The sequence below is a fragment of the Octodon degus genome, unplaced genomic scaffold (assembly GCF_000260255.1).
Source record: "Octodon degus isolate 3935 unplaced genomic scaffold, OctDeg1.0 scaffold00046, whole genome shotgun sequence".
Taxonomy (NCBI): Eukaryota; Metazoa; Chordata; class Mammalia; order Rodentia; family Octodontidae; genus Octodon; species Octodon degus.
Genome location: NW_004524622.1, coordinates 6,222,092 through 6,245,138, shown reverse-complemented (window position 1 = coordinate 6,245,138; position 23,047 = coordinate 6,222,092). Strand labels below are relative to the sequence as shown.

At 38.8% G+C, this 23,047-nt stretch overlaps 1 protein-coding gene and 1 pseudogene across 1 annotated transcript in view; one reads left to right on the top strand and one right to left on the bottom strand.

Moving 5' to 3' along the window:
• Ctnna3 (catenin alpha 3) overlaps window positions 1-23,047 on the top strand; it is a 1,779,311-nt gene that overhangs the window by 391,737 nt on the left and 1,364,527 nt on the right. The window lies entirely within an intron of this gene.
• The window catches only part of LOC105742286, a 7,973-nt pseudogene continuing 3,995 nt past the window's right edge, over window positions 19,070-23,047 (bottom strand).

Sequence of the window (23,047 nt, the reverse complement as noted above, 5' to 3'; positions counted from 1 at the left end):
AGAGATAGAAAATAGGGACACAGACCTTTCTCAAATAGGAAGGGGATCAAGAGGTGGAGGGAGGGAGGAGAGGGAAGGGATGAAATAGGCATCAAGGCATGTGATGCACACAAACCCACTCCTCCAGACAGAATGCGATCATCACACACTGCCAATGTGAACTGATAAAAAAAAAAAAAAAGCTGAACAAAAAGCACAGTCCTGCCCCTTCGCTTTATTTCTGGCTCTAAGTAGAACTACCTAAGTGACTTTGAGCAATTTATTTAACATTGAGAGTCCTTAGGTATTTAATTAATAAGTTAGCTTTAATGAATATACAGATTTTTCCTAAGTTTAACATCTTTCTGGCTTGATTTAATAAATAGCACTTTCTTTATTCTTAATTGATACATCATTCTTTAATTTAGTTCTTGATTTGTAAGTATTCTTCCTTTATTTTATTTTGGTTTTGAGATTGAGTCTTTCTGTGTTGCCCACACTGGGCTTGAGCTCCTGGCTCAGGTGATCCTCCTGTCTGCCTCCAGAGTAGCTGGGACCACAGTGTATAGGTGTTCTATATCTGATAGGTGTACACAGCCATGTCTGGCCTTCTAGCACTCCTTTTATTTTATAGTTTTCTCTTAGAATAGCATAAAGCTGAGTCAAGGAAAAAGCCATGAGAATTTCTTTTGGCCACTCAGCTTACTAATGTTACTCTGCTTTCCTTACTGAAAATTTAAATTTACTTTTTTTCTCTGCTGTTAATACAGTTGATTTCATTTTTTTCTGGGTAATGAGCCTTTGTTTGAGTCTTCAGGGGGCACTCAGGTACCATGTCTGGCCTCTGGCCTCAACAATTATTTGTGGATTTCAATGTTCAAGTCATATATGTCTTTTTTTTTAATTAGGAATTCAACAATGGTTGTTATATTGCGTAATGTCTTCAGATCAGTTGTTTAGTTTATCAGATATAAGCATGAAAAATTGCTTTAATAAGTTATAAGAAATTAAAAAGGAGAAGAAAAAAATCTTTAATTGCTCCTTTCAATAACTAGCAGAAATCAACAGTGCAATTATCCAAGCTATCTTGTATATGTACATATATATTTTTCCCTTTCCTCTTTTATTCTTTTGTCTTTTTTCTCATCCCAATTGTTCCTTTCCATTGAAAAGATTCTTTCCCTTTCACAGTATCTATTGTACTTTTCAGATTTTACTTACTTTTTTTGGATTCTTACACTATCAAGGCAATATGATGTTTGCATGTGTGGATCTGATTTATTTTGGTTATGAGTATGGTCTCTAGTTGCATCTATTGACCTATAAAAGCTTGAAGTTTATCTCTTTTATAGCTGAGTAGTACTCCGTTATATAAAAGTAACACATCTTTTTTATCCATTCTTCAGTGGATGGATTTTTGTGGTTGTTTCCAAGATTTAGCTATGAAAAATTGTGCTGCTATAAGTATGAGTCAACATGTATTGCTGTAGTATGATGCTCTCAGTTCTTTTGGAAAAATAGCCAAGAGGGAAATACCTCACAGAACTAGAGAAAACATTTCTAAAATTCATCTGGAACCAGAAGAAAAAAGCAAAAGCAAACAAAGGAGAGGCAGGAGGCATCACAATTCCTGAGTTGAAATTATACTACAAAGCTACTGTAATAAAGTCAGCATGGTGGGTCTGGGGAGATAGCTCAGTAGAATAAGTGCCTGCCTGGCAAGCACAGGGTTCTGAGTTCCATCCCCGGTACTGAATGAAAAATCAACATGATGCTGGCAAAAACCAAAAAAACCAAAACCAAAACAATCAGATCTGAAGATCAGTGGAACAGATTAGAAGAAGCTGACACAACTACAAACACATTCAGCCATCTTATCTTTAACAAAAGTTCCAATGTATTCACTGGAAGAAAGGTAGCCTCTTTAATAAATAGTACTGAAAAAACGGGCTTTCCATATGCTGAAGACTAAAATTATACCCATGTGTATCACTATGCACAAAACTAGAGTCAAAATGGATCAAAGATTTAAATAGTAAAACAGAAACAGTAAATCTACTAGATGAAAAGTTAGGCAGAAATCTCAAGGACATAGGGGTAGGTGGAGAGGTCATGAACAAAAAAACAAACTGCATGGGAAATACTTCAAAGAATCAACAGTTGGTATCTGATCTTTTTGAAAAGTTTCTAAGTGTCAAAATAAATCACCAACAGAGTAAAAAGCAAACACACGAATTAGGAAAAAATTTTTAGCTGACTGTCTCCTCAGACCAAAGACTTCCGTCTAGAACATGTGAAGAATTTTTAAAAATAAGGCCCCCAGAATTCAAAGACTAATGAAAAGAGAGATCTGAGATGAATATACACTTCTTAGAGGAAGAAATACAAATTGAAAATATGTGAAAAAAATGTTCAACATCGTTGGTCATTCAGGAAATGCAAATTTAAACAATACTGAGATTCTATCTCACCCCAGAAAGAATGGTTGTTATCAAAAAGTCAACCAATATCAAATTCTTGGGAGGCTGTGGGGGAAAAAGGAACCCTTCTCCACTGTGGTAGGAGTGCAGACTAGTAAAACACTGTGGAAATCAGTGTGGAGATTCCTCAAAATGCTAGTATTGAAGGTCTCATTCAACCCAGTTTTTTTTTTTTTTTGTTGTTGTTGTTGTTTTTACTTTGTAGTAAGTTTATGGCAAAACTTTCATAATGCATAAATCTTAAATGTATGTATTCTGAATCCTGATGGTCATGTCATCTATGTAGTTTTTAATCACATAATTCAAAGGCTTTATCTCTTCCTGCCAGTCCTGTCTACCTGACTCTGGACAATCACAGTTTTTATGTTTCTAGTCAGTCATTGGTTTTGCCTATTCTTATTGCTTCATATTAATGGGATCATGTAGTGTTCTCTTTTGTATGAAACTTCATTCCACTCAGTGTGATTTTTTTTGGTGGTACCAGGGATAGTACTCAGGACCTTGTGCTTGCCAGGCATGGATATGGATATATATATATATATATATATATATATATATATATAATACCATAGTGTATACTAGTAGTTGTATACACCATGGTTTGTGTACACATTTTTCTATTTGTTGACACATCTGGGTTGTTTCCAGGTTTTGGTTTTTAAAAGTGAATGTGCCTTCTGCACTGCTTTGCAAAACTTTCTGTAGTATGTACTTTGATTTAAGTAAATATGTAAGAGTGGGATTATTTGGTCATAGAGTAGATATATTTTTAATTTATAATAAAAGATCACATTTTTCTAAATAATTTACTCCCTTTTACTCTTCTGCAGCCAAATATATGGAGAGGTTCCAGTTGTGTATCAGGATCTGAAGACAGTTTAATTTGCATTTCCCCAGTGACTATACTTCTGAACATTTTTTCACTTATGTACCTTTCCTTGTGTGTTAAAACACTTTGTCCATTTAAAAATCAGATTAGCTTTTTATTGTTGAGTTGCATTCTTTAAAAACCTATTCATTATCATTGCTTGCTTTCTATCAAATCATAAATACTTTCAATTTTTTATTCATATCTTGCAACATTTTTATGAAGTGTTATTTTCATTTAGGTATAAGGAGTAAGCTAGTTATGTAGGTCATTTGTCCATACTTTCATCAATGACAATAATAGTAGTTGATAGAGAGGGTCTCTCATCAAAACCCTGTGTTTCTTACTGCTGTGTCACACTACACATAATAAACTGTAAAAGGCTTCCTGTGGGAGAGAAGTCTTTTTTATCTGAGATGTTTAAAAGTAATAAGTAGAAATGATAGGTTTTGATGAGTGACCAGAAGTTAGTTGTTTCTCAAGTAGTGATGATGTGACATGGGGCATAGAAGTTTATAAAAAACACTTTCACGTAAAGGATAGTCACATACTTATACGAAGTAATAACACAGAGGAACTATAAAGGCATCTTTTTTTCATTAACTTTATTGAAAATCAATAATTACATATATTAAATATTGTAGACAAACATTGAAATGTGAAAGATATAAAATGTAGAGTGAATTTTAGAGAAATATTTTTTGAAATGAATACATAGCATGAGATTAATAATAGATTGTACATTGTAAATAAATTATTTACAAACAAATGAATATAGCAATAAAAATTGTCTAAAATAAAAATGAAGAAGAATTTACAGATCAGTCATAATAGTTCACTCTGTGTCAAAATCAAGAAACTTATATTCATATAATTAGAATTCTCAAAGTAGAAAGGGGTAAGCAATAAATCTTTAAAGATTTAAAATTTCTGAATTTAGTTGAACTTATAACACCACACTTCCAAGAAAAATGAACCTTTTGCACAAGAAATTTGAATAAAATCATACCATGATACACATAAATGAAATTGTTCAAAACTTATTGTAAAGAAAAAAATCATTAAAGCATATACATAAAAAATGTTACCTATGGAAGAACAAAATTAAATAGCATCTTATTCCACATTAGAAAGGAAAAAAAAGACCAAGTGTGTAAGAAAGTAGACTAATTAAAGGACTGAAAGAAAAAAAATCTGTCCTCTTTGAATTTTATGCTTAGCAAACATATCTTTGAAAACTAAAAGTAAAATATTTTCCAGCCATACAAACTCGAAATATTCTAATACTTCCAGATGTAGTATATAGGAAATAACAAAGAACATAATTCAGGAGGCAAGAGAAGTTACTCTATGGTCCTGGATAAAGAATAAAGAGCTCTCAAAATGATAGTTATGCAGGACTATGTAAAATATATTAGATGAAACCATTTAGAAGGTCATTAAAGATTTCTATGAAACAGTATCAATCTTATGTCAGGTTATACACTTTTTTTCATGTGTGTGTGTGTGTAAAAGACAAGGAAGAAGTAATATAAAGTCAATGGAAAATGGAAATATACTTTTTAAAGTTTCTAATACTAGAAAATATCGTACCATGTCTTTTAAGTAGATTGTAAGTCAAAGATACAGTACAAATCTTAAAGCAAAAATTAAGATTAAGCAATGTTCAGAAAATTAAATAATAATTAAAAATTAAATATTTCAAAACAATTGAACTAAGAAAAAGTTTTCATAATAGTAAAGAATTACTAAGAATAAAACAAGATAAGTACTGGAATGGTAAATAAATGACCAGCACTTCTAACAGTTTGGGGATAGGGTATCACATAAAGTTCAAGTATGTCGTGGATATGGACAGTGTCCATGACGCTTACTAGTGGCCAGGTGTCACTTGTGGGACTGAGCTACTGCTATTTCCTTGATATCTACCCTGTAGACCCAGATAGAATCACAACCCATAGGGTGTAGGAGAAGTCCATTTGTAGAGTATGCTGATGGAAATATTTTGCTGCTATATACAAAAGAATAACTGAAAGACTGCTTTTGTATATCTTTATTCTCCTGTGTTTGTTTGCCCTATTCGGTGGGTTCTTTTCATTCTCATTCATGGAGTTGTTGTCATTTTGGTCCCTCTCTAAAACATCTTTTAGTAGTCATTTCACTTTCATTCAAATGGTTTTGCCAGCTTGGGATTGAGGTTTTAATTTCCTGGATAGCACTTTGAAACTACTTCATACATTCTGTTTCTTTCCTGTATTGCTTATTCAAGGATTCCGTCATTTTTATATTCTGCTCTTTTTTTATCAGTATCTTCTTTAGGAGCACTTAGTACTTCTTTAATTATAGTTATCATTTCTTTATTGACTTCATAAATTATTTTTGATCTGATTTCCTCTATTCCTTTCTGCAGTTGTTTCTTTACTTCCGACTCTATTATTTCAGAGATTTCAGGTTTGTGATCTCCAGTTTCTTCTATGCTAGTGTCTCCTGCATTTGTTCTGGATGGGCTCAGGGCCTGAGAATACATTTTGCTCCTTCTCTTTGTCATTTTATGTAGCACTATCTTCTGACCTTTGCTGTACAGCTTAGACAGTGTTATTACATCAGGTACGGATTTATCAAGTTCAAACTCATCCAGGTGGGTGTACCTTGGGTCTGGCTGCTGTGCTCCACTTCTTCCTGCTGCAGCCATTGGAGATGAACCCTCTGTTCCACTCTGGCAAGATGTTCTGCTCCTAAATCAGCTGGGTGGGTCTTGCCTTTAGCCTCTTTGCAGAGAGTTCTGCTGAAGGGTTCCACACTGGGCCTGGGCTCTGCATTGAATGAGGATCTGGTGGGCCCCGGGCAGTCTCACTCACCTGACAGGCCTGGGCTCTGGGTCGAATGAAGATCCAGTGGGCCCAGAGCAGTCTCACTCACATGCTGGGCCTGGGCTCTGGGTCAAATGAAGATCCGGTGGGCCCCAGGCAGTCTCTAGAAAGGTAACTTAAACTTTCATGATTATTTGAGACTAGAAACTTTAACAAGTAATGAAGATTGTTCAGTACATTACAAATTATGAGAAATATAATTTTCTTCCTTATTCTTTAAATTTTCTCTGCTGCTGTAATGGCTTGGCTTCTACAACTGTGGATTAATGAAGTATTGATTTTGCTTAAGAGTTCCATTTGATGGACGTTAGAAGAGTTGCATAATACTGTTATTTAAGTAGCTTGGGTTGAGTTTGGAACCACAGGCTTTTTAACTTTAGAGTTATAGTTATAGAACAGTTAAACATGGTAGGACATTCAAAGTTACACTGGTTTAGTAGGTGAATTTTAGAGAGAGATTGCATAAGAACCTAAAGCCTTGACACAAGTGTGCAGAAGAGAGTCATGTACATGTATAATGTTTCCTGGATGTAGCAGCCAATATATATATATATTCATTAGCTTTTTCCTCCTAGCCTACCACACTGCAATGATTTCTCCTTTGGTAGCTCTGTTGTGCAGTGACCTATCTGGCTGGTAGTTTATGTTGTGAACTAGTAAGCAGTATAACTTGAGAGAACTAGTAAGCAGTATAACTTGTGCTGCTGAAGTCCTTATGTTTGTCTGCATGATACTAATTCCATATAAATTAGACTGTCCTTTGTGAGCTCTCCAGGTCTTTCTGACATGTTAAGTGTTGCCAGTCCATGCCTACATCTACCATTTATTTGTTCCTATGGGTTTTGTCTTTCATTTTGCTAAATGATTTCATATCCAGTGAGGCTGCCTGTGTGCTAAGGTAGTCCAGTTCAGCTTCCAGACAATTGCCAGGCAGTCCTGTGAGGTCTCTGGGCTCTGGCTTTAAAGAAAGTGATTACAGGAGTGCAGTATGAGGGAGAAAGAGCTTCAGACATCAATTCAGAGTAGTCTTACTCTTTTGTTTCCAGCTGACGTGAAGTTGTCAGGTGCCTGGAACTGCCTGTTTTTCTGTTGTTCTGTGCACAGTCCTGTCATAGAACTTATATAACATAAAAATTAGAGTTCACTAGATTGAATAAGAGTACTGGTTGGATTTCTTATTATCACTGTTTTCAGGGAACTTGGATTCCTTAACCTGACATCTGTTTGAAAGTAGGCCCCTGTGTTTACCTCTGATCACATTTCTACACATTGGTGTGTGCTAGCATTCAGTGGCTGTGACAAAATGCATGAAAAATCCAAATCCAGTGGGAATAGGACCGAAAGGGGCAGGGGGCTGTGAAAGAAGTGGGGAAGCAGGTGCAACGAGAACTAGGATGTGTCATGTGCCTGTTCCATATCCTCAAATGAATGTAAACATTATGTACTACAAGCCTGTAGCAAATAAGTACAAATTTATTACAGAGGAGGAAGGACTTGCTTTTGGCGGTGGTTTCAGCCTGGTTTAATGGGCCTGTGGTAAGATCCTTCACCATAGAGAAGACATCGTGGGGCAGGGCTGCTCAGCCAAGAGAGTAGTAGAAGAGCTGCAAGGGCAGGGCTGAGGACAAGCCATAGCGCTCACAGGCATGGCCCCAGATACTACATCCCCCACCCTGCTTTTGCCTGGCCAAAAGCAGCTCCTTCGGCTGGTGAATTCACCAGTGGGTTAGTCCACTGATGAAGATGAGCCCTGCAACCCAACCACTTCCACCACCACATCAACTAACACGCTTTCTATTTCCAGAGTTCACTTGTGCAGAGCACATTTTTACTGCTTGTGTGATCTTTAGGAAGCTGAAGACAGCCCTTATATTAAACTTTAAATTGTCCCTCTCCAAAGTTTATCCAAGAACCAGAATGATGAACTTCATCTCTGCAACTCTGCAATTAGTGTATTAACTTAAGTGCTATTTTTGGTAGCACTGTGCTCCGTGAGTCGTCTGGTTAATGTGCTTCCTTTTGTAGGATTTCACCAGAGCAGAGCAATTGGAACACAAAATAGGCATTAACGGACTCTTTCTGCTTGCGTTCAGTTATGAGGAAGAGTCTGCTTCGTTTGCTGTTTTTGTCCTTTAAAAAATTGTTCCTTAAAGTGAGGAAAGCTAAGGCTTGTGTATATCAAAGGAACAACACGTCAAGATGTGAATAGATGTTCCTATCCACACAGATTCTAGAAGGATAATTTCAAATTTTATGGGAGTGAAAAAAAGAGGATCAAGTTCTGTATTTTCAGCTTTTTCTTGACAAACACTGGTGGTGTGAATTATCCAGCTGTTCTTCCTCTGTATGGATTTTGTCGTACCGAGAGCAATTTATAGGTCTAGAGTGCAGCTGCTGAAAGTCATCTATCCTCGTGCTGTACTAAATCCATCATAGACAAGTGCATTAGCATTCCATGCAGACCGCAAGGGCTGAAGACATTTTCCCCCTTTGGATTTGCTGTCCAGCAAATGCTTGTGAGATACAGTGAAGCAGAACCCCAGCACTGCCAGGTTCATTCATGCTTTCGGGAGGGCTGCTCTTAGTATTTACATTTAGAGCACTTGAAATCCACTCATTTATTGATACAGGAAGAGCAGGTTGGTAGCAGTAATGTGCTTATTTGTGACTATTAGGACCCCAGTCTGCCCTGCTCCCTTGCTGTCCCTGCCACATGTCTACTAATCAGATGCATTCGCATTGCAGAGACAATCATTCACATTTTTTTGAGGAGCACATGTTGGGAAAGAAGTCAGAGGAGTTTTCAAATCTACACTAGTTTTTTTTTTAACTACTTGAAGACATCTATGCCTTCATTAGATGAACATGAACCATCTTGATCAATAATGTAAATACAGAGCTTGTAGAGATCAACATCATTGCTTGGTTGTGCCTTTTCTAAAACACCATTTTGTTCACAAAATATTGATGTAAATTGGAAATATGCATACTGCTCAATCATAACATTCTTATAAATGAATACCTGGATTTTTATTCAAAGAATGTGATTTTTCCTTATTATCTACTAGTACTAAATATGAGATATGTTTAAAATATACAGTGAATGTATAAATTACAAATATTGATTACAGTAAGAGACACATTGCCATTAATCTTCCTAAAAATGCTTCTCCTTGCTTCAGACACACTTATCTCATCATTGCTGCTACTTCCTGAGGCAGTTCTGGAGTCCTCTTCTGCACCTTTATGAGGTGTGTTGAAAAGCATGCTGACAGCGGGTGCTGAGAGTCGCCCCAGGGAAGGGACACCCATGAAACATCATCACCCATTCTCATCTACTCTATTCATGACATACAGCACCCGACAACTTCCAGCCCTTCTCCAAAGTCAAGACAACTGGGAAGGAAAGTGCAGACAAACAGCTCACACCTGGCTGTCAGGAAGTAGAGAGAGAAGTGGAAGCTGGGAAGAGAGAGATCCCCTCCCAGGTCATGCTCTCGATAAGCTACTTCTAACTAGGCCTTGCCTCCCAGCAGCACACACAGCTAACAAGCTCACCTGTGGAGGAATCCCCTGACAAATTATAAATCACAGTCCAGCCACCTTCTGAAGGCATCACTTCTGAATATATGAAGTGATGAGGGATCCCAGATCTCCACCATAACATTCTTTCAATCCCTAAAAGACCCTTGTGCATCTCTTTGCAAAATGCATTTAATCAATCTCCAAAAAAGTTAGAATTGTAACAATTTCCTCATTGCTGAAAAGTTCCAGCCCAAAATCTCCTCTGAGATATGAGCCCTGTGATAATAAGAAAATAAAATAAAACTCTTTCTACATATAATGGAACTGATTCCCATTCCCATTCTAAAAGGAAGGCAGAGAGAAAGAAATGGGACTGACACAAAATGGAATACCAGTAGGGCAAACATTAAATCTTACAGCCCTGTCCAGTATCTAGGGTAGAGGTACAAATACTAAATGGCTTAGGTGACCCACCCACAGGCATTGCCATTTGCAACTTTGGTCCCTGTCAGCAGCTTTCCGTGGGGACAGTATGTGTATCTGGCTTCTCTCAGTTCTTGAGGTCTCCATTATCCTATTGGGGTCCTTGAGGCCTCACTCTTACTGTTTTACACACTGTTCTTTCAGTGGAGCTTTCTTTGGCTTCTCGAGATTTCTTGTGAAAAATAGGTGAAAGGCTCTCTGACTCCACAACTTTTGCATGCCTGTAAAACTAGTATCATGTGGATTATACCAGAGCCCACTGCCAGCTTGAGCTACAGTAGACTGGCCACCTCGCACCATGGCTTCAGAGGCCTCCAAGTTCCTGGATGTTGACTGCTGTGAATCACATCCCAGACAATGAAGTCCCCAGGTGGTCATTCTGGAGCAGGGTTCCTTGAGGTTCTCTTCTTGCAAACAGTCCTTCAGTCCTTCGCTTTTGTACCTCTTAGCCTGGAAAGAATGGAATCTTGGTGATTCCTGGAATGGCCTAAGGGCTTCTTACTTATTGTTCTGGTGCAAAGTACTTGGCTTTTTGTTTTGCTAATGTTCTCAGCCACTGAGCTTTCTTCTGCCAAGACTTGACAGATGTGTTATAGACATTTCTTTTCTGGCCACCTGCAAAAAATTTTAAATTATTCAGCTCTGCTTTTTTGTCCCATTTCTTGCAGTAGTTATGGCTAAGAGCTGCTTATGGCACAGCTTCACCTTAGGCGGCCTTGAAATTTCCTCTGCCAGATTAATTAATCCACCTCCCTCACTCTCAGTTTTCTATCAATTCTCAGGGCAAAATCAAAATGAAGCCAATTTTCTGCAAGAGCATAACATACGTGGTTTTGGGTCCAATGAAGTCTTTGTTCACAAGTGAAACTTCCTCAGTCTGAACTTAGGTACCATTCTCATCTTCTTAGCTCTGACCAGAATCTCCCAGTGAGCTCAGTTTTACAGAATTTCAGGGCATTTCTAGCCGGGATCTCCAAGCCTTTGCAAACTACTCCCATGAGCCAGTTCCAGAGGCTTCTGAGCCACACAGACGTCACACCAGCGACCTCACTTCTCTGTTGCCACAATGTGCCTCAGTTCTGTTCTTGTCTCTGAGACAAAATACTTGGCACCTGTATCTTAAAGGGGAAGGGTTTTTTTTGGTTAATGTTTTCAGTCTGCAGGTGGCTGGCTCCAGCACAGGGACACAAGGAGGGAAGCCTGCTCAGCTGTGGTGGCTGGAAGGCAGAGAGAGAAATGAGGACCCAGGGAGGGAAACGTGCCCTTCTAGGTCCTGCTCACAGTGACCCTGCTCTAGCCAAATGCCACGCCCAGCAACCCACACAGTCCTTGAACTTACTTACCAGTGAACCCACAAATGATTTCAGCACCTCTGCACTTTCCCCATGCCCGATCTTGGACACATGAGGCTTTCAGGGGACATCTCAGCAATGGCAAGGGATCTGATGTGGTTAGTTTCATCATTGCTGGGACAGGAAACCTGATACTTGCATCTTAAATGGGGAGAGTTTTATTTTGGCTCGTTGTTTTGTCCCTTGTTCGCTGGCTCCAAGGTGGATGGCATGGTGGAAGGTCTAGCAGAAGAAAGCTGCTTGTTCATGGAATCCATGATGCAGAGAAAGGAAGGAGGGTGTAGGAGGGAGATGCACCCTCCCAGGTCTTGTTCCCAGAGATCAACATTGCCTGGCAAGGACCCATCTCCTAAGTTAACAGTAGAGCCCAATGGTCCAGTCCTCTTCCTGAAGCCCTGCCTGTACATACTTGATCAAGGCTTGGGGGACATCTAGATATAAATAATAACTGTCACTTAAATTAGGGCTGGCCTGGTAGCTCAGCGGACTAAAGTGCGTACTTAGGCAGAGTGCAGTGGCCTGGGCTCAATCCCCAGGGTGCGCTGAGATGGCCATTGAGACTGGGCGTGATGGTATGTAATCCCAGCATTTGGGAGGCTGAAAAAAGGAGAATTACTATGAGTCCAATCTACGTAGTGAGACCCTATAGACCCTGTCCTAAATACAGGAAAAATATCGGTGTATATTTGTGATACATGCATTGCGGGGTATGTACATGCTCGCAGCGTGTCCTTATCTGTTTTACTCCTGCTTCCTTCCCTCCTGTCCCCCTTTTCTTAGATTCCTTTCTCATCTCTGCAAAGTCTGTCTCCTGTGCATAATCATTTTCTTTTGCTTTTAAAATTATTTATACGTGAGGTTTCTCACATAACAGAAATGATGTGTTTTGTACTGTAATGTATTTGTGACACAATAATTGAATTTTTCAATCAGACCTTTAAGGGACAGCTCTTGTATCTCTTTGATTTTTCCAATATACACCTTCAGCTTCATCTTGCTTGATAACAAATCTGCACAGCTTCCTTGTTGATCAAAACCTCTAACGATTTCAACATTTCTTTCATATCACTTATGAGGGGCTAACTTAGCTCTCAAGGAACACGGTGATCTATCTGTTCCCACACTAGCTTCTCCATTTAGCTTTTGTTACTCCCCCTCGTTCACATTGTAATCCAGCCAGCACGAGTGATTTCCTGCACTTTCCTTTTCTCAAGCTTTATGAGATCATTCTTTTTCTAGCTTCCTGCTCAAATCTTGATATTTTCAAAGGCCATCTTCACCATGATCCTGTGAATGTTAAGTAATTGTCTCTCCTCTTTCCTTATGCTCTTTTATGTCCCTCTAAACTTTTCTGTGTTTTAAGTTATTGCTATGCCTATCTGATGCTCCTTAGAAGATTATAAACTCTCAAATGATAACGATTGAGATATTAACTTTTTATGCTCTGCAAAACCTAGGACAATATCACATGCATACAATAGATTTTTAATTAATATTTGTTGCATTTAACTGGAATTTATAGTTAATAAAACAATGGTTAACTCAAGATTAAATACAGAATATTCCATGATTATTGAGAACCTTTTGATGAATGTATTCTGAAGTCTTACCAGGTCTAATGCTGCATTTCATAGTGAACATAATTTGTTGCTTATCGTGAATAAAATTCTTTTGCCTGCTCAGCCTGTCCTGGGGGCGGGGTTGGCACAGCATGTGTGCCAGGGATTGAACTGCAGTCCCTGCCCACTGGCCTAAGCTTACCTAAGCAGGTGCTTTAGGTCGCTGAGCTATCTTGCTGGCCCATGAATGAGATTCTTAAAACACCCAATATGGGCTCCTTATAAATTCTCATTGTAGATTAAAGAACATAAGGAGGCACAGTTTTAGAAACCTCATGTAATCATATATGGAGCTTTCACAAAGTGTTTGAATCACAAGCATTCAAACTTTATCGTGAATTAACTCATTAATAAGATTCTAATTTGATGACATCATTGAGAGGCAATGAAAGCTAGGAGGCAGAGGAAGGACATGGGTCATGGAAGTGTAAATCTGTGGGTGACATCTTGAGGTCCTGGGCCCCTTCACCCAGTCACCATCCCTCCTTTCTGCTTCCTGCTCACCCTGGGGGCTGCTTTCCCAGGCCACACCCTTCTGCTGAGATTCCTGTTTCCCAGCAGGCCCATAGCAGTGGAATCCACCAGCAACAGCCTGGAATTCTGGAACCATAGCCCAAGTGCACACTTATTCTTAATGCTGCTACAGCCGTGAGCCAAGTGCACGCTTGCCCTGGAAGCTGTTCTCCTCAAGCATTTGATCACAGCAGCGCAGAGCTTGCTCTTGATGCTGCTGGAGCCGTAAGCCAAGTGCACGCTTGCCCTGGAAGCTGCTCTCCTCAAGCATTTGATCACAGCAGCGCAGAGCTGATGGATGCAGGTCAATTTTGTCAGGACATCACGAGCATTGCATCCTTTTCTTTCTCATAAGTTTGCTTTCCAGTGATTTGACTTCTTATACCAAAGGAAATTCTGCTTACAGATTTCATTTGTTTGAGATCAAATAGTTTCTCCTAGAAAGTTTTAATTTTTAGTTCACCAAATTATCATAAAGTTAAAAGATCAGATAAAATCAAGAAGCTTAAAATGGAAAATAGCAATTACTTGCCTAATTCCTTTCCAATTTCCAATTCTTCTCCATATATAATCATTTGAAAATTACTTTGTCTATTCTGACATTTAATTCAATATTTGCAAATAATAAAATTAAATCTCACTTTCATTTAATTTTTACTTTTATCAAGATAATATACACATAAATTCATATAATGCTATAATAAAAAGTATCATACCCATGAACAAAATTTTATATGGCGTAATTCTTTTTTTTAAAAAAACATGTTTAGTATAGGGTCTACAGGGTCTCACTACACAGATTGTACTTGTAGTGATCCTTCCTGTTTTCCAGCCTCCCAAGCTCTGGGATTACAGGCGCACAGCACCACACCCTGTTTCAGTCACCATCTCAGCACATCCCGGGGATCAAATCTTTGATGCCTACGTCTACCTAAACAGGTGCTTTAACCCACTGAACTATCTGGCCAACCCTCTATATTGTGTAATTTTTAAGGCTCAGAAGCAAGTATTTTAACTTTTTAATTGTTTCTTTACTATTTGTGTCCACATTTTAAAATATTACAGCTTGCTCTTTTGTAATGTTTCATTATATCTTCACTGAGTTGTTTTTAGAAAACGTGTGACTTTTCCTACCACTTCTATATGTCCACATGCAAACACACACATAGACATCTGCACACAGTCCCTCCTGTTCTTTGACACACTATAGACGTGCACTGCTGCAAGATGGAGACACATTCTGAGCAGTGCATTTGTGAGGCGCTCCGGCCTTGGGAAGGCGCCACAGAAGGCGCTTCACAGACTGCAGTGGCAGCATAGCACACTGTGGACCATTGCTGGTGGGGTCACGATGGACAAAGGGATAAGATTCAATCATGCACCAAGAGCACGGTGCAATCAAGAGATCATGCAAATTGGAGGAATGTGAGGCTGCCATGAGTGTAAATAAGCAGTTTGTTTATTTATTTATTTACTTATTTATTTATTTTGCAGTACTGAGGATTGAACTTGGGACCTTGTGCTTGCTAGGCAGGAGCTTATCCACTGAGCTATATCCCTGACTCTATTTATTTTTTAAAGAAAATAAAAAATAAAAAAAAAAAATGATATAGAATTTCACTAAAAAATGATAGGAATTCAACAATGCTTGTTATATCGCATATTGTTGTCTTCAAAGTAGTTTTTCAGATTACCAGATATAAGCATGCAAAATTGATCAAAAATTATAAAAAATTAAAAAGGAGAGAAAATTTAAGCATTAATTGCTCCTTTTGATACACCAGGAGAAATGAGCAGTACAATTATCCAAGCTGCCTTATCTATATGTATATATATTTTTTCCTTCTTTTTCTCCTTTATCCTTTCCCTCATCCTGTTGTTCATTCCCTTTGAACAGTTTCTTTCCCTTCCATGGTATCTATTGTATATTTCAGATTTTATTTACTCTTTCAGATTCTTACACTAGAGAGACAATATGATGTTTGCACATGCCAGTTTGATTTACTTCACTTATGAGCATAGTTTCTAGTTGCATCCATTTACTGATAAAATCCTCCTCTGCACTGTTGGTGGGGGTACAGAATGATACAACCTCTGTGGAAATCAGTGTGGAGATTTCTAAAAACACTTGGTTTGGAAGTCCCATTCAACCCAGCTGTTGCCCTTCTGGGTATTTTTCCAGAAGAATTAAAAACATCATACCATAGTGATATATGTACACCCATGTTTATAACAGCACATTTAAATTTTTTAAAAAATCATTTATTTATTTATTTAGTATAGGATCTCGCTATGCAGATCACACTTATAGTAGTGATCTTCTTGCCTTAGCCTCCCTAGCACTGGCATTACAGATGGGCACCCCCATGCCTGCTTTTGGTGACCAACATAGTGCACCTGGGGCTCCAGGGTTGGCACAGCATGTGGTACCAGGGATTGAACACAGGCTCTTGCACTTGCTAGGTAGGCGCTTAAACCACTGAGCTATCTTCCCAGCCCATAGCAGCACAATGTGTCGTAGTTGAATCTTGGAAGCAATCCCAATGCCCATCTACTGAGGAATGTGTTGCTTTTACATAATTGATTATTACTCATCTAAAAAAGTAAGTGTACTTTAAAAATAAACATTTTTCTTTTTTTTCATAATTTTATTGAGAAACAAATAGCAATGAGACAGTTTCAAATCAAATTGGTAGGACAGTTTCAATAATTAACACACTGCATACATTCTTCCTAGTGGTTAATTGCTGTACAAGATGTGGACATGATATCCTATTTACAAACACCATTAGAACAAATCCCTCTATTCATTAAAATAAACATTTTCCTACATGCCAATACACTCTAGAGAATAATCAGTGTGCAGTGCAGTGAGTACATCATCAGTGGCACAGTCACTGTCCTTGTCAAGTGTGATGTGCTGTACGTGCCTGTGTGCTCTACTTAATATGGCCAACAGAGAGCATCGCACATACCTACAGGGGAAGCCTTGTGCTACATTATGATGGTGACAACACACTAAGGGATAGGACCATTTCTGCCTCCATTGTAATCTTACGAACTCACTGCTGTGTGTGTGTCTGTTGTTGGTGAGATGAGAATGTCATTATTCTGTGCGTGACTGTATTTCATAGTTTTTGGTTCAATATCAATTGAGTGCATATCGTTAGGATTATGCAACTGGTTTTAATTGAGTCATATAATGTGAAACCATCACTCTCGGTTCCCTTTGATAAGTTTTCTATGTACATACTAGTGCAGGCATTATACATAAACCCACATGGCACTTGGGATTGAACTCAGGCCCTTTGCACTGTTGGGCTCTGACTATTAGAATAAATCCAAAGTTCATGTCAGATTGATTAATTGCATTGTAATTGTCAGGATAGACTAAGTTATCTGCAGCAGGCAGCATGGTCCAAAGCATGAAATTTTAAAGTAGTAAACTTTTATTTTTATTCATGTTTTGTGGTAGATCATAATTGTATTCCATTACAGTGTCATGTGATATACAGGTATTTGTATGCAATAAAGAGTGATTAAAGCAAGGTAACTAACACACTCATCACCTCATTTGACATTTTGTGGTAATAGGCTTTAAATGTTTTTTCTAGCCACATTGAAGCACACAAAAAGAGGTCACGATGCACAGTCCCCTGTGGTCCAGCTAGCCTCAAAGCTCTCACCCAACCTCCAGTCCCTTTTGCCCATCCCAGAGCTGAATTCTTAGTCACAGTGGTTTCTCCCTGCTGCTCAGCTGCAATGTGTCCACACCATCGTCCCTTGAGGGTTCAGAACACTGGGACCACTGTCATATTTCCAGTCTTGTGTCAGAGGGTGAAAAGTTGTCAGCTGCATCATTCTCTTAAAGTTTCAGTGAGATGTCACATTCCAATGCATTTATTTCACTGGTCAAATGACTCCAGTGGCAAGTCGCCTCCCACTGGTGGGGCTGAGAATATTTTTGAAAAGTTATACCTGTGTGCATGAACTAGGTAAAGTGTAAGTTCAGAATTTTATCTGCTGTCTGTTTTCTTGCTTTTCCTTTTCTATGCATCCCATCCCTATTTTAAGATCATAGCTTTAATCTTCATGTATCTTTCTGATGGTGTTGATTAGAACTTTTGATGACTTTTCTCGCTTATTTCTAGTATACATCAGTTGCTTTCAGTTCTATTTTTTCCTTTCTTGGTTTACTTTGGCTTCTCTTTGTGCTGGATTCTTTTCACGCATGTTTAGAATGTCTTAGGTGACACTTTCTTTTGGCCAAAGCATTAGCAGTTTGATTTAAGGATCAGTTTCTAGGTCTTGTTAGTGTACTTCATTTTGAAATCTTTAGGATTTAGGGAACTAGTGATTTGCTAGGAACCCTCGAATCTGAGAATAAAGGTATTTTTCTCTGGGGAAGTGCAGTTTTCCCAGGAAGGTGATCTTTGATTCCTATGTGTATGGCAGATGTCTGGGTCCCAGGTTGTTCACATGAGAGGGCAGAGCTGAGGGGGTGTAATTGCAGACTCAGGGTGTAGATGTTCCCACGGGCTCATTTTCTTTGCCTTAGCTCCCCTTTGCCCTTGACCGTATGTGGAGTCTCTGACTGCTGGTCTACTCTGATAAAACTTCTTCCATAAAAGTTGCCTTCTGATCTGTGTCCAGTTCAAAGGTAGGAGAGGTGAGTGTGAGCATCCTCTTCCCAGTGACAGCAGCCTTTTAATCCCAAGCTTTCTCTCTCTCTCTCTCTCTCTCTCTCTCTCTCTCTCTCTCTCTCTCTTTCTTTCTTTTCTTTGGTACAGGGTCTCACTACACAGCTTGGACTCATAGTGATCCTCCTGTCTCAATCTCCCCAGTGCTGGGATTACAGGCGTGTGCCTCCATGCCAGGTTTCAGTGACTGGCACACAGGGCCTATGGTTCTGGGACTGGCTCGGCATGCGATACCAGGGGTTGAACCTGGTTCTTGCACTTGCTAACCGTGCACTTAGACCACTGAGTTATCTCCCCAGTCCAGTTCATTTCTTACATTTAACTTTTTCTCCCTTGATAAATTGTCTTTCATTATTGCCTTTCCCCAAATACATTAAAAATCTCATTTACCAATGACTTTTATTGTCTTTGTGTCTTTCTTTCTCCTTTGCCATCCCGTGAAGTTTGTGAAAAGAATAGATAAAAATTGTATGATCAAGTCACTAGAAACTTGTTGATGAAATTTTGAAGTAGCAAACTATAGACCTTCAACCAATCACAGACTTTGTAGTGGAAGTTATGAGTATGTGTTTTAATCATTTTCTTGTTACTGGGGAAAATACTCGATATCCACAAATTAAATGGTGAGAGGTTTATTTTGGCTCACCGTGTTCAGAGGATGAAGCGCATAACCGGCTGCTCTAAGGGGCACAGGCCACAGAAGGCTCTGGAAGGGCAAAGCTGATCAGTTGGATCGTGGTCAGGAGGAAGCGGAGGGGGTGGAAGGAGCCACCGAGGGAGACTTGGCCTTCCAGCCGCACCGCAGCGCCTGCCTGCTCTCGGTGGGCCTGCAGGCTGGTCGTACGCCCACTACTGCCCTCATCAGCAGAGGTATATCCATGAGTGAAGCACTGCCTGACCCAGTCGCCTTCCACAGCCCCCAGTACTGAATGCAGGAAGGCTTTGGGAACACTCTGGATCTAAATCACAACTGATTACTTCATAAGACAGAAATGTGGAGGAAGGTCTTCCAGTTTCAGGAAAAGGTGAAGGACTTGTACAAAATGTGACAGATAGGGGGCCAGGGAGAAGGCTCAGTGGAATAAGCGCTTCCCTGGCAAGCACAAGGGGCTGAGTTCAATCCCTGGTTCCGTAAAAAAAAAAAAAAAAAAAAAAAACTGTGACAGAACAGAGAAGCTGGTGTGTTGGGTAAGTCAGGTTGAGACCACACTTCAGAGAGTTTTGAACCGAGGCTGCAGGTTATATATTTATTTGGCACAGGGTCTCTGTGTAGTCCAGGCTGGCCTTGAGCTTACTGTGTAGTCTAGGTTGGGCTTAGCCTTGAACTCTGATCCTCCTCTCTCAGTCTCCCAAGGGCTGAGATTACATTGCATCATCAGACCCAACTTAATGTTTTGAAATATAAGAAACTCTTACATTTGAGTTGTGACCAATTTCAAATATACATTCATAACATGAAATCATTGTTTCTAATTATCGTCTTCAAAACACTAGAAACACATTTTCCATAGTCTTTTACAGATGCCTTCCTGGTTATTTCAGAAATGACTTACGATATCATGAAGTAGAAAGTTTACCCCCACCTGATAAGCAGTTTGTCATGTAATTTGTACTTTGTAATAACATTTCTTGTTATTCCTAGTAGAATTTATCAGAGGGTAAATTTCCACCTCTAAAATTTTGTAAATCTATGAAATTATATTATATAAGCAGAAAAGCACAGGGAAAACACATAAGTGATAAAGCCAGACAGACAAAAATCTAAAATTTGAAAAATAGATGTTTCTCAAAGATGAGGCATTTAATTTATTGTTACTGTGGATTATGGAAACTCACCAAGGCTTTGGTGGCAGTGACTTGTACTGGAATCATGTTTACCCTCCAATCTAATGATACATGCTGTTTATTTTTGGTCTAATTTGCTATTTACTTGGGTGTCATTTTCTTTTGGCCAAAGCAAGTAGAATTTTATCTCATGTAGCTGTTCATGCATAAAGTGAGATAATGTACTCAGAATATAGTAGGCCTTTGGTAGCTATTGATGTAGCTCCTAAAAAATTAGGAAATGGAAGCTTTGTGAAATTTATCAGTTACAATAACTTTTTGGCTCACTCTATAAGATTGTTTGCAAGTGAGATCATGCTATTCACAAAAAGAGATAATTTGGATTCCTCTCTTCCTATTTGTATGCCTGGATTTCTTAGTCTTGCCTACAATTTCTGGCTAAGAATTCTAGCATTATGTTGAATAGCAGTGGTAAAGCTGGAAAACTTGTTTTATTTCAGACCTGAAAGACTTTCAGTTTCTCTATATTGTGTGCGCTATGGGCCTGATGCTTGTAGCCTTTCTTGTATGGAGGAATTATGTATCTCGAATTTCATCAGTATGTTTTGATGAGCAAATTTTGAGCTTTATGATTTTTTTCTGCATGTGTTCAGATGATTATTGTCATATCACTCTCCTCAGTAACTGGTACCTTAAGAACTGGAATGCTATACAGAGAAAAATGAAACTGGATCCCTACCTCTCCCCCACATATAAAAATCAACTCTAAATAGATCAAGGACTTAAACTTAAGTCCTCTAAACCAGGCAGGAATGTACTAGAAGGAAATGTAGGCAAACGCTTCAACACATTAGAATAGGAAAGGTTTCTTTGAAAAACTTTTTTTTGGATAAATTTTCCCCAAGCATAGAAACAAAATCAAAACTAAATAAATGGCCACACATGGTGGCCTATATTCCCAGCAATTGAAAGGCTAAGTCAGGAGGATTATTGTGAGTTGAGACCAGCCTGGGCTACAAAGTCAGCTCAAGGCCACCCTGAACTATTGCATATGGAGACCTTGTCTGAAAAAGAAAAAAAGATAAATGGAATTATATCAAAATAAGAAGCTTCTGCACAGCCAACAAAGCAACAGAGTAAAAGACAGAATGGGAAAAAGGATATTCAAACTATTCAGCTGAAAAGAGTTAATATACTTGTCAAATAAGGTCAGCAAAAAATAAAATAAAACAGAAACAAATAATTCAATTTGAAAAGGGCAAATGATCTGAATAGATATATTTCAAAATAAGAATACAGATGTTCAACAAGATGTTCATTTGTTCAACAACAAGTGAAAAATGCTTGCTACTACTAATCAGGGAAATGAAAATCAAAATCACAATGGTATGTCATCTCATTCCAGTTAGAACTGCTATTAACAAAAAGATAAAAGATAACAAACTGTCAAAAGATATGGAAAATGGAATCTCTTATAAGCTATTAGTGGAAATGTAAACTGATACAGTTGTTATGGTAAACAGTATGAGATTCCCTGCAAAAACTGAAAATAGGACTATCACATGATCCAGCAGTCACAGCACCGGTATTTACCTGGAGGACATGAGACCATTATGTGGAAGAGATGCTTGAATGGTCATGTCTAAGACAGCCCTACTCCTAGCACCAAAAGGGAAAAGTTGCCTGAGAGTTCATCAGCTTACAATGGATAAAGCTGACGAAGCACAGATACATAGCAAGACTACGCAGCCTTAGTAATGACGGGGCCTGGTCACCTGGATGGAATGCATGGCCAGCATGCTAAGGGCAACAGGCCAAGCACAGGAAGAAGATGAGAAGCACATGACCTCACTCATGCGAAACATGGAAGATTTGTTCTCGGAAGACTGAGCATGCAGTAATGCCAGCCAGAGTCTGACTGAGTAGGAGATGTGAGGATTTATGTAATGCTGTAGTTAGATCGGAGAAAGGAGTTTTATGCGCTGTGCAGTAGGGTGAAGGTGTATAATGACAATGCACTATGCATTTCAAAAAGTAAAGAATAGAAGATTAGGAATGGATTTCCCAGAAGATATTATAAATGCTTGGGGAAACTCGTATGTTTACCCTAATACAAATTTTGTAAAATATATGCTTGTATTAAAACAAAACATGATACCCCATTTAATCTGTCATTAAAAATGTCAACAATGATTACTTTGGGGTAAAAAATAACCACAGTGACATACAACTTAACATCTACTATGATGGCAGTAATCAAAATGATCAAAAGTAAGTCCATAGTTGACGATGTGTTTCTGGTAAGATTACAAAGTGGTTCAGCTACTGTGTAAAATGACTCACTGGTCATCGAAGTGTTAGTCACAGGATTGCTGTGCACCCAGCATTCTTCTTAGTACATAATGGAAAGAAGTGAAAGCCTGTGTCGTGTATATTTGCATAAAAACTAGTACATGAGTGCTCGTAGTAACCAAAAAGTGGAAACAACCCCGAAGTGCACCAACTGATGAACACAGAAGCAAGATGGAGAATACTGCATGTAAAATATTATTTGGCAGTGAAGAAGAATGGGCAACTGATATGTACTACAACATGAATGAACTTTGAAAACATACTATAAACCAAAGAAACCAGCTATGTAATTGCATCTGTGTTACGGGGACAAAATACCTGACCCCACAGTTTAAGGGAGGAGAACTTTATTTTGGATCCCAGCTTTAGAAATTTCCATGCATGAATGGTGGGCTCAAATGCAGAAAAGAGTGGTTAAAGAGTTTGCCACTGAGGAAAGCTGCTCATCTCACAGTGGCCAGGAAGTGGGGGAGATAAAGAGAAGGAGGGAGGGAGGCAAGGGGTAAGAGAGAGAGAGAGAG